The sequence below is a fragment of the Sorex fumeus genome, unplaced genomic scaffold (assembly GCF_029834395.1).
Source record: "Sorex fumeus unplaced genomic scaffold, SorFum_2.1 ptg000047l, whole genome shotgun sequence".
Lineage (NCBI taxonomy): Eukaryota > Metazoa > Chordata > Mammalia > Eulipotyphla > Soricidae > Sorex > Sorex fumeus.
The window spans coordinates 57,161,025-57,174,093 of NW_026606104.1; positions in this window are offsets into that span (position 1 = coordinate 57,161,025).

The window sequence follows — 13,069 nt, forward strand, 5'->3', positions numbered from 1 at the left end:
CTCCTAGAGAGCTCCAACCCGGGTCAGCTGCAAGGCAAACGCTTACCTGCTACAGTAACTTTTGTGCCAAGATATGTCTGTCTTGGGGCAGGGGTGATAGTTCAGCAGGTAGGGCACTTGCCTTGCATGTGACCAATCAGGGTTCAATCCCCAGCATCCCATATGGTCCCCCAGGCAACCCCAGGAGTAATTTCGGAGTGCAGAGCCAGGAGTAAACCCTGAACATGGCCTAGTATGGCCCAAAACCCAAAAAGAAGTGTGTCTTCATTGAGTGGCATACTGTGGTTTCATACTAAAAGTAGGAACATTTATCGTTTTTCTTCAACGGTTAGTTTACATTTTTAAGACAAACTAGGGGGCTGGAGCAGTAGTATAGTAGGTAGAGCCTTTGCCTTGCACGCAGCTGACCCAAATCCCCCGAGCACCACCAGGAGTAATTCCTGAGCATTGCTGGGTGTGACCCAAAAAAATAAAAAAGACGAGCTAGGAAGGAAAACAATTTAAATCCCATTAGCTTTGTGTCAGGTTGGAGCAATAGCACAGCAGGTAAGGTGTTTGCCTTGCATGCAGCTGACCTGGCTGGCCCAGGTTCGATTCCTCCGCCCCTCTTGGGGAGCCCAGCAAGAAACCGAGAGTATCTCTCTCGCACAGCAAAGCTGGCAAGCTACTCGTGACGTATTCGATATGCCAAACACAGTAACAAGTGTCACAATAGAGATGTTACCGGGCCCACTCGAGCAAATTGATGAACAACTGAAGGACAGTGACAGTGAAAGCTTTTATGTCATTTCAATTGCAGAATTGTATAAAATTTTCCTGGTTATTGGCAGATGAGGGGGGGCTGCATTGTTTAACTTCTGAGTTGGACTAGAATTTCCTTTGGCACATCTCACAAGGAATCCCAGGTTGCTCTGCTAGACTTGGTTGTCTTAGAATCAGCCTTTTTAATCTTTTCCCTTTGGGGCCACTCCCACCAGTGCTCAGGAGTTTATCCTGGTGGTGCCCAAGGGGAGCGTATGGGTTGCCAGGGGTTGTAACTGGGCCGGCTGCATGCAAGGCACATGCCTTACCCTACCACTCCGCTGTTGCTCCAGACTCTGAGTCAGTAAGTTTTACTGTTAACAACTAGTTAACAGTTTTACTGTTTGGTATCGACCAAATCTGCTACTCCTTGCTCTGGGCCATACCCAACCATGCTGGGAATCAAATCTCTAAACACTAACAGGTATGCAGTGGTGATGTCCGAATATTTTTGAACCTGTTTAAATCCTGACTGCTTATCCCTGGAGATCATTTAGAGATCATTTAGTTCTGGCCCTGTGGGAGTTATTTCTAACTGCCCACTCCAGAACCCTCCTTCAGTGGGCAACAGAAATAACTGCAGGAGAGCCCTTCAAATTCTGGCATAGATGCTGCCAGAGCCTGGTGTGAGCAATAGGGATTGTGAGAGCAAGTACAATACACTTCCTGTGTGAAAACTGCTCAGGAACCCAGAGGGCCAATGTAATCGGTTGTTGGTCTAATATTGAGAGTCTAATATTCTTGTTTTGATGCCTTTTGGTCTACAGGAGTCCTGCAGTGCTGTGTAGATCCAGGTGGTGTCGCCCTTGACCAGGGTGTGCTTGGAATCGCCAAGCTGATTGCCTTGCTCTCGCCCTAAATTCTAGGGAATTGGTGAGTGAAATCAGAAAATGGACTCCTAAGTTCCAGACAGGAAGTCTTTTTTTTTTTTTTTGGTGGGGGGGGGTGTTCTATATTTGGGACTAACTGCTTTTTATGAAAACATTCCTGTGTTGTTGCCAAGAGTTGAGTAACAGTGTTCATATAGAATGTGTGGGTTTGATTTCCAAGAATTGCACACATTGGGATATATAGCATAAAAATGGCAAAACGAACGATTTTGAAACTTGTGGCTGCAAGTGAGGGGTAAGGAATTAGGTTCCTTTATGGTCTCTGATTCCCTTTAAAATGAGGGCCAGAGAGTAGAGGGTTAAGGACTTGACCTGAGTACAGCCATCCCCAGTCATGTCCCCAGGCACCACCAGGAGTGAACCCTGAGCAAGACCAAGTATTGCCCAAGATGTTGAAAAACTGGGCTGAAGGGCTGAAGGGCCTAGGTAAATAGAGGAAATGAATTAAATTGTATAAATGATACTGGAAACAACCCAAATAAATGATTGGTGCTAGTTAAATGGGGGGCGGGGGGGAATACATATGTTCATAATCAAGAGGTAAAGGTAAAGGCCCTCCCGTTGATCGTCGATTTGCTCGAGCGGGCCCAGTAACGTCTCCATTGGAGACTTTGTTGTTACTGTGTCTGGCATATCGAATACTCTCTGTAGCTTGCCGGGCTCTCCGAGAGGGGCGGAGGAATCGAACTCGGGTCGGCCATGTTGGCCGCTTGTAAGGCGAACGCCCTACCGCTGTGCTATCGCTCCAGCCCATAATCAAGAAATAAACATTTTTTTAAATTAAAAGGGAGGGATTCAGCTTACATGATAAAGGTCGTGGTTTTTGGATATTGACATCAATTCATCTTAAATTTGGCAAAATGGTATTTAGGAGAATTTTAGAAAAGGAATGAGGTTTAAGAAGAGGCAGGATGGGCTGGAGCAATAGCACAGCAGCAGGGCGTTTGTCTTGCATGCGACCAACCCAGGTTCAATTTCCGGCATCCCATATGGTCCCCCAAGTACCGCCAGGAGTAATTCCTGAGTGCAGAGCCAGGAGTAACCCCTGTGCATCGCCAGGTGTGACCCAGAAAGCAAGAAAAAAAGAAATAGAAGCAAGATTGGAGAGGGACCAGAGCGATAATACAGTGGGTAGGAACTTGGATACAGCCATCCCGGACACAATTTCAGCACCTCATATTGTCCCCGGAGCTCTGCCATAAGTCATCCGTGGCTTCAGTCATCAGTTAACACAGAGCCAGAAGTAAGTCCAAAGCACAGCCAGATGACCCCAAGAGAAGAGTAAGATATTAGACTGAAGAGAAAGTGCAGAGGCTACTAAGAAGCTTGTCTTACACGTGGCTGACTCAGCTTTTATCTCCAGTACCTCCTGGTCCCCCAAGCCCCACCAGGAGTGATTCCTGAGCACAGCTGAGTATGATCCAAAGACAAACCAGTAAAAAATGGTTGTTTGGGAAAAATAAGGTTGTAGAGCTCTGGTGAGTTTCTAAGGCTCGCTAGCTTAAGATCTGCGGGTTCAGAGGTCAGTTCTCAGTACCACATAGCCTTCCACGTTCCACCAGAGGTAACCCAGCTAAAGGACTACAGATACATAGGTTTTGGGATTTTTGTTCTGCTTTTTTTATTTTGGCTTTTTGGGTCACACCCAGCAACGCCCACGTTGCTTCTGGCTATGCATTCAGAAATTAGTCCTGGGGGTGCTCGGGGGACCATATGGGATGCCAGGTATAAAACCCAGCTTGGCTGAATCAAAGGCAAGTGCCCTACCCGCTGTTCTATTGCTGAAGCCCCAGATGTGCAGGTTTGGCAGTCTAGAGTCTGGAGGTGGAGAAAAGTATGACAGTATGAATATGCATAATATTTATGTGCCATGGTTTTTTTGTTTGTTTGTTTGTTTGCTTTTTGGGTCACACCCGGCGATGCTCAGGGGTTACTCCTGGCTCAAGCACTCAGGAATTGCTCCTGGCGGTGCTCGGGGGACCATATGGGATGCTGGGAATCGAACCTGTGTCGGCCATGTTGGCTGCGTGCAAGGCAAATGCCCTACCTGCTATGCTATCGCTCCAGCCCCTGTGCCATGTTTTTCAATGATAATATTAAATTTTTTGTTTGGGGGGCACACCTGGTGATGCTCAGGGCTTGGCCCTGCACTGAGAGATCACTGGTGATGCTCAGGGAACCCATCTGGGGTGCGGGGGATCTTATCTATCTGTATCAGCTATGTGCAAGGTAAATGCCCTCCTCTCTACTCTGTCAGGTCCTCAAAAGTGTTTTCGTGTAGGCACATTTTTTTTATTTAGGTATATACCTAAAAGCGGAATTGGGACCAGAGAGTACAAGAGTTAAAGCATTTGCCTTGCATGTGGCCAACCCCCTGTTCTATGTCAGTTACCCCAGGTCCCCCCAAGCATTGGCAAGTGTGTACCAACTCCCATAAACGTGGGGTTGTTAGGTTAAATGTTAACTGTGGTCAACTTTGTGAGAAACTCTTTCCAGAAGTGACTGAGGGTTCCTCACCAGCACTCAATATTAATTATCTGTCCTTATTAAGGGTCTGATTTGCAGTTTCTTAAAATTATACTGTGCATTTTTTTCAGGTGCTTATTGGTTATTGTATATTCATCTTCGGGGAAATGTTGATTCAAATCATTTGAGCATTTTTATTTTTCAATTTGTGGTGCCAGAAGTATTTGTACTGTTTTGTTTGAGGGCCACACCAGGCAGTGCTCAGGTGTGCGCTCCTGGCTCTGCTCTCAGAGATAACTCCTGGTTTAGGGTTGGGGGGGTGGTACAGGGGCTGCAGAGACCACATAGGATGCCAGGGATCAAACCCAGGTCTGCCACATCCGAGGCAAGTGCCCTACCACTGTACCATTGCTGCAAATCCCCCCCCCCAACCCCCCAACCCCTTTGTCTTTTTCAAGTTTTGTTTTGGGAGTCACACCTAATGGTGTTCAGAGATGACTCCTGGAAGGGCTAAGAGGACCATATGTAGTGCCAAGAATAACTTGTGCAAGGCTAGTGCGCTGCCTGCTGCATTCTGAGGCTTCGGTCCGTGTCTGAGTTGTGAGATCTCTTGATTCTAGACTTAGGTCTTCTATCAGATACATGGTTTCCAAATATTTTCTCCCTGAGGTTTGTGATGATTTCATCTGAAGCAAGAATATGTATATAAATATGTATATATCTTTACTTAATTTCTCTTTTGTGTCACTTGTGCTGTGTTACTATATCTGAGAAACCCAGTTCGCAAATGTTTTTTTTTCTTTTTGGGTCACACCCAGCTGATGCTCAGGGGTTACTCCTGGCTCTGCACTCAGGAACCACCCCTGGCGGTGCCTGGGGGACCATATGGGGTGCTGGGAATCGAACCCAGGTCGGCCGTATGCAAGGCAAATGCCCTACCCGCTGTGCTATTGCTCCAGCCCCAGTTCACAAATTTTTACTCCTGTTTTCTTCAATGGACTCAGGGAAAACATATGGGGTGCCAGGGATCAAATCTGGGTTGGCCGCATGCAAGACTAGGCTTGCCCACTGGACTGGCTCTCTGGTTCCTTTACTGAGGTTTCTTTTGTCTGCTTGCTTTGGGGGCCACGTTTAGCTATGCTTTGGTGTTTACTCCTAGTCGGGCTCCAGGAAACATGGTGCTGGGGATTGAACCCAGGTTGACTTGGCCTTGCAAGGCAAGTGTTTTTTTTTTTTTTAAGGCATATGCATTTATTTGTATTCTGCTTATTAAATATTTTTTCAGTACACATGGAACCCAGTCCATTTCTTCTAGAACACATTCTTTTTTTTCCATAATTTTATTTTTTTTTTCTTATATTTATTTATTGAATCACTGTGGGAGAAGTTACAAAGCTATCAGGTTCAAGTCTCAGTCATACAGTAATCGAACACCTTTCCCTTCACCAGTACTCATTTTTCACCACCAAGAACCCCGATATACCCCCCCTCCCACCCCTCCAAGCGCCTGTGAGGCAGATGATTTCTACTTAACTCTTTTCTACATCGATTACACTTATTATTTCAACAAAAGATGCACCGTTATTATTTAGAATTTCCCCCCCAACAATCAGAATTGCTGAAAAGGCATTGTGAAATACTTTGTCGCCTATAGCTGGTTATGAGAATCATATAATGTCGCGTGGCCACAATAGCGTGTGATTTTGAATTTCTGCAAAGAGCCAGATAGTTATGAGATTGGTTTCTGTGCGTCTGGTGTTATGGCTGTGCCAAAGAGCTGCTTGTGGGGGGCAGCTCGTGACCTCGGTAGGGCCTGAAGGACTAGCCGGTACCGCCCCACTCCCATGAGACTGCAGTTGCCCCGTCACCACCAGCTCATACCTGGCTTTCCAATAAGCTCTGAGGCGGCGGCCACCTTGTATGTGGTCCAGATGCATTTTTGCCAAAAGGGTTTCGAGATTTGTTTCTGAGTCTCTGGGATCATGGCTGTTAATCGGCTTGAGAGCCAGAGAGGCCGTTTGTAGGCGGCAACTCGGGGTCTCATTGGGATGGGGAGGAAAGGGCCGGTTCCGCCCCCATCAGGTGAGGCCCCGTGTGTCTCGTCACTGCAGGCCCAAACCTGACTGTCCAGTGGCCTCTGGAGGATGGCAGTCACCGGTCTGCCAGGGAGAACAGGCCAAGGCACGAAACCTATTCCCACCTGGAGTGGCCCAGTGCCAGTAACCTACTGCAGGAACAGGACACAGTTCTGCCAAAAGCCTTGGGTTCCAAGATTTGTTTCTGAGTCTCTGGGATCATGGTCATTAAGCAGTTCTGTCAGGAACCAGAGAGGCCATGCCTCCAATTATATAGCTGAGCCGGAGGTGGTTTGTGGGTGTGTCCCACATACCTAACTTTTGGCCGTTTGCTTTCTTGGTAAACTTTGCCCCAAGTTTTTGGGGTCTGGCCAAAGGCACAGCAGCAATTTTGGGGTATCTGGAAGTCTGAAGGTGCCATGAAGCTGCTGATGCACTCGCCTCACAGGTACAGATTGACCTGCTGGCGGCACCATACCCCTAAAGCAAGTGCTTTAACCTCTATTCTTACTCTGTCCAGCTCCTCTTCTGCTCTTTTTTAAGTTTTGTTTATTTTTTAGTTATTGTTGGTTATTTCACAATGCTACAAAATTCGGTTTCAATAATATCCCACTCCCTGTACGTGTTCCCAAGCAAGCCTTTTATTTAAACACAATAAAGAGACTATTCTGTCATTTCTGTTGATGATTCTAGTATCAAATAAGTAATTTTTTTTTACAGCTTAACACTTGAAGACATCAGGTGATGTCAATCCAGAGATATAGCTCCAACTGTTTTTTTGTCTTGGTTTGTTTTGGTGGGGGGCATACCTGGCTCTACTCAGGGGAACCATATGGGATGGTGGGGATTGAACCAGAGTCATCTGTGCTTGGCAAGCCTGGTCAGGGGAACCATATGGGATGGTGGGGGGATTGAACCAGAGTCATCTGTGTGCTCGGCAAGCCTGGTCAGGGGAACCATATGGGATGGTGGGGATTGAACCAGAGTCATCTGTGTGCTCGGCAAGCCTGGTCCCCCAGCTCCAACTTGCTAAAGGATCAATGAACTCACTCCTGTCCAGCGGTAGGAGTATTTGATGACCATCATGACTCTTAAAGTATGTCACTTTACAGCCGCACGTAGAAAAGCTCTAACCCAAGGGTTGCTTTCTGTTGCCAAATTGAGTGGTATTCATATTTGTTTGATTTTTCAAATAACTCCTGAAAACTGCTCCTCAGTGTCTAAAGTTTGTTTCTTTAACGTGATCTTGAAATAATTTCAAATCATAGGGCTAGAGAGATTGTACAGGGGTCAGGTGCTTGCTGTGCATGCAGCCAAGCCAGGTCCAATCGCTGGCACTGTGTAGAGTCTCTCACATGCTTGCCTAGCATGTGGCAGACCTGGGTTTGATCCCCGGAATCCTATATGGTCCGCACAGCCCCTGAACCACCCCACCCTCTCCAGAAATGATGTGGCACATAGCCAGGTGTAAGCCTTGAGTGCAACTTGGGGATAGTCCAACCTTGCCCCACAAAGTTCCAAACTTTAGAGGAATTGCAAAAGTAACTCAAAGAACTCTATTTAATAGACACTTCGCTTAGGTAGGCCAGTTAGAAATACAGTGCAGTTATTTTAACTCTTTTTCATGCGTATCTAGAACATATCTTGCGTGTTCACAAAGTATGTGTGGGCTCTCGCCACGTGCGTTCCGTGGCCATGAGCTGCTTCCCCCACCCCTGCCTGCCACTGCTGGTACGTGAAGGAGGAAACAGGGCCACCACGCTGGTTGGTCACTGTGTATTCCCATCTCCGTCCCACCTTTTATTCCATTCTCCACCCCCGCCCCACACGCCTGTTTCAGTCTCACTGTCACCCCATTCCAGTTTCACCCTGCCTCTCCCTCACTCCCACCTCCTGCGTCCCCCATGCCAGTCTCCCCTCGCCCAGTCTTGCTATGGAAGTCAAGAACCCAACCTCGAAAGGTTAGGGGTAGCAATTCCACATAGGTGAGAGCACAGTCAACATATGAAAGCCCTTTGGGGAAGCTCTTCTAAGACAGAGATCTCATCCTGCTAGGAGATCTGCCCAAGGGTGGAAGGGTGTATTTCTCCTTTCCTTAGTCCATAACCATTAAACGGTCACCTTAAATTTACTTCTTAGTAATCTTTCTAGTCATTTTGTATGGACACAGTAAGAGAGATATTAAGCTTAAAGGGTGGCTCTCCTGAGGACATCTCAGATCCCAGGCCAGATTAGTCCTTCCTAACCCTAGCAGGGTCCTTTTCCAGTCACTTCTCTGGGTCATGACAGAATTTGTCCACGACCGTGCTCTTAACTTAAAAGAACTAAGTGCAACTGAGGCTTCTGTTGAGGAAATATTACAGATGCCCAGGAGTAAATATTCAGTCAATTAGCTCCCAAGTTACAAAAGCATAGCATTAACTGTCTTCCTGTGTCTATACAAAAAGGACATTGCTCTGAAGTGAACTATGCAAAGGACATAGGGAAAGAGAAAAGCAATATTTCATTTGCAAATACAAAATCCTGAGTCCTTAGAAGGATCTGACCTTAACAAGTCACAGAGTCTGACTTGGGGATATAGGTGATTAATAGGAAGCAGAGCACAGATAACTAACAGATAAACACAAAGGAATGGGAGTGCCTCGAAGCACTCAATAACCCAATAAACCTAAACTCCCTGCAGCAGCAAGGGAGAAAGGACACACCACTGTTATCCTACATCATCTATGTATCTGTTTTCTACTGTTGCCTCATTATCCTCTTAGTACCTCAGTGTGGATTTCCTAAAAACCAAGGTCACCCCTACAAAACAATAATAAATGATTAAACTCAGAAAGTTAATACAGATTACCGCAGAATGCAATAGAGTGATGTCTCCTCTGAACCAGAGGTGTGACACATCTTACTGGTTTTCCCAAGAATGTCCTGAATTTCCATAGTCAACCAGGATGCAACCCCTTTAGATGCAGCAGCTCTTCAATCTCTTTTAGTCTGGTGTCATTTTCTGTCTTTTGGTGAGTATAAGTATGAGCAGTGATCTTGTAGCTGTTCTCTCAGAATATCCTCAGTTTGGACCTTTGTCTCGTATGTAGAGTCAGATCCCGGACCTTCGTTATTTTATTTCTGGGGCACACCACTCAAGGGGCCATGCTGTGCTGGGATGACTCTTGGGGCCTCCTGCATGCCAAGCCTGTGCTCAGCCCTTTGGGCCACCTCTGCTCCCAGATGGTGCCCCTTGAGCAGGGATACCACTTAAACAAGACTGCATTGTATCCACAGGCTCACAATTTTGTCTCATTGCTGGAGGAATAAATTCATCGGTTGTGTAAGGTCTCTGCTATAACTCACTGCTATAAAATTTAGTGGTTTTGGGGCTGGAATGATAGCACAGTGGGTAGGGCGTTTGCCTTGCACACGGCCAACCAGGGTTCGATTCCCAGTATCCCATATGAGCACCGCCAGGGGTAATTCCTGAGTGCAAAGCCAGGAGTAACCCCTGTGCATTGCCAGGTGTGACCCAAAAAGAAAAAAAAAATTAGTGGTTTTTATTTATATTGACATTTACTGTACAGATTTTCTTCTATACGTATCAGTATGAGATAATTATTTTTTCCACTGATTTATAATCGATTACTATTATTTATATTGGTGCTCAGATTTTCCGAGAGTTTTTGGGTTAAAGCTTTGCATACACCTGACCTTGCTGCATCCCAGCATATTGTTCCCCCGAGCACAGCCAGGTATGGCCCCAAAACCCGAAAAAGAAAACACAAGAAACACCAGGACAACAGGTGTAGTCCAGCCCCCTTCTCCTGCCCTAGAAATCAGTGGGAACCCCATAAATCTGACTTTTCTACCCTTTAAGCATGGCATAATTTCTTACACTAGAATGTCAGAGATACCCCAAAATGATTTGGATTTTCCCTACCTGGTCTCTGGTTGGTCATTTTCCCAGGTTCCAGAGCCCTGGGACCTCTTCCCGTTCATGTTTGGATCCTGGTGATACTCAGAGGGTACCTGGCAGTGCCTGGGGGAGCCATAACAGAGATTGCATACAGGGTTCCTAGTTGGGAAGCATGTGCTCATTCTCTTGAGCTGTCTCCTGGCCCAAGTCCTGGTATCTTGTCAGAGTTTCAGACTCCTACCTCGCAGGAGCCAGAGAGATAACAGCAGGTTAAAACTCTTACTTAGTATATGGCTGCGGCAGCAAGATTCACCAGTACCAGAGTCCCCGTCCCTGAGCACCTCCTGGGTGTGGTCCAAAAAGCAGGACTGAAGCAATAGGACAGCGGAGAGGGCATTTGCCTTGCACGCAGCCAACCCAGATTTGGTCCCCGGCATCCCATATGAACCCCGACCCCCCCAAGCCCTAACGGAGCCTGAGCCTTGGTCACAGAGCCAGGAATAAGCCCTAAGCACCACCAAGTGTGACCCAAAATAAAAACAAAACGAGCTTGCTGGAGCATCACAGCTTTTCCAAGGGCTAACGTGCTGTATATATGTATCATCGCCCACATGCGCACACCCACAAGCAGACACAATTGCAACAACTCCTTCAGTATTTATCAGCACATTAAAAATCCACACGTTCATCCAAATGCCTTCCATTCCAGTGAAAACCACAAGATTCGTTCTAGTCTTCCTCTGTATGTTCGTAAGCCGTTCCTCTGTCGGTGGAAAGCCTGCTTCCCATAATATGCAGTGTATTCACTGACTTGCCCAGCGCCTCTCTGTAGCAGGCTCCATCCTGTGAGCCCAGGGCTCAGATTTTTGCCCTTTTTTTGGGGGGGGTCATATCTGGTGATGCAAGGGGTTACTCCTGGCGGTGCTCAGGGGACCATATGGGATGCTGGGAATTGAACCCGGTCTGCCGTGTGCAAGGCAAACGCCCTACCTGCTGTGCTGTCTCTCCAGCCCCAGGGCTCAGATTTTTGGATTTGTATTTTTGTGTGTGTGTTTTGCAGGGGATAGCCAGGGGCATATTGAGCTGCACCCGGTATTGCTCTGGGACCATGCAGCGCTGGGTTGAATCTTAGGTCCTCCTGCAAGCATGCCAGGCATGCTTGCTCCTGCCTCTGTTCTCCAGGATCACCCCCCAGTGGGGCTCAGGGGACCATATGTGGTGCTGGGGATCAAACCAGGTTGGCTGTGTGCAAGGCGAGTGCTTTCCTGCTGTAATGTCTCCAGCCCCAGGATTCAACTTTGTGACAACCAAGCAAGTCAGCAGTTTGATCTCGAGCACAGAACTAGGAGTAAGGCCCTGAGCACTGCTGAGTGGGCCTACGCATTGAATTGCCCAGCCCAGTTAGCTAAGGATCAACGGGGGTGCCCCAACCTTCCCCCGCCCCAGCCTCCATGAACACCTCAGGAGACACTTCTAAAGTTTGTAACGCATATGGGTAGCTTGTATTATGACCTTTGCTGATCCCTGGATGTTCTGAGACTCTGTCCCAGCTGTTGGGAAGCACGTCCCCTGGGAGTCAGCTCTGCCCACTCCTGCTCAGACTGGGCAGTCAGCAGGGACAGCCGTGGAGCCTGGGGTGACTGCCCAGACTCCCCTGCATCCTCCCAGCCGTCTCCCGTTCCCAGGCTGAACGGGCCCCTTGATGAAGGTCATTCAGGCAGACCCACGTGTGAGCTGGAGCTCATCTGTCATGGCCTGGCCTGAGACCCCAGACAAGCAGCCTCTAACATTCCTATTAAGGCCTGGGCTTCCATGGGACAATGGGCATCAGCTTCATGACCAAATCATACAGATGCCCCCCCCCCCCCATCTGCTCAGCCCATGTTCGTGTTCCAGACTCCCTGGGTCGGCCACAGGCGAGACCTCAGGGCCCTGAGTCACTAAAGGCCTTTACAACTTCATTGCAGGAAGAAGGGGTCTTTATTGGACAGAGGGGGATCTCGAGGCAGTGAGCAGCCACTGCTGCCCCGTGGAGACCCCATGAAGGCAGAAGCAAGGCCCAGCATTCCCCTCCCAGAGGCCCCCTGGGTGCCCACCAGCCCGGTCAGTGGGCAGCTTCTGGACTCAGTTGCCCGGGCCCCCCACTGGGGGTGAACATGGCATCAGCCCTTGGGAGACCACCATGACCAGAGGTGCACCCCTGCTCCTGCCTACACTATAGTTCTGGCCCCCAGGGGCCCCTGGTCAAGTTGTGTAGGTGCAGGAGGTCCCTCTGGCTAGTCTGATAGGCCCCAAGAAGTGGCCCCCTAGAGACCCTCCAGGGGGGCTCCCAGAGCAATCTCAGCCCGGGGGTTGGCAGCAGCCATGTGCTCTGAGCCAGCTGGGGCAAGAAGGGGCCAGGGGAGGCCCAGTCTGGAGCTGGCCCATCCTCCCTTCCTCTGCATCTCCAAGATAAAGGGGTGCAGGACCCAGGGCCCTCCAGCTGACCACAGCTCCGGGGCCCAGGCCGCCCTCTCCCTGGTCTGGCACCTGGGCAGGAATGTCGCGGGACCTTGGCTAAGAGGAATGGGGTGTGGAGAGGGCAGCAGTGGGGTGTCTGCCTCATTCCGGCTGGACATTCCAAATGTCTGACAGGGCCTAATGTTCTCCCCCCAGTCCTTGCCTCACTTGGCAAGAACCCACAATAGGCTTCCCTCGCCAGCCAAAGCTGGAGGAACTGGCCCAGGGATGGGTGTGACCGCACAGCACAGAGGCCCCTGGAAGCTGGATCAGGTGTCAGGGGCGGGCAGGGAGGGGTATGGGCACTGGGCTATTCTCTCGTGCTCAGCCTTAGGGTGCTGGACTTGGTCTCCCCACCTTTAAGCTCACGCACCCCCCAGGAACCAGCTCTGCACTCTGAGCAGGTCCCTCCCACGAGTCTCGCCGGGGACAAC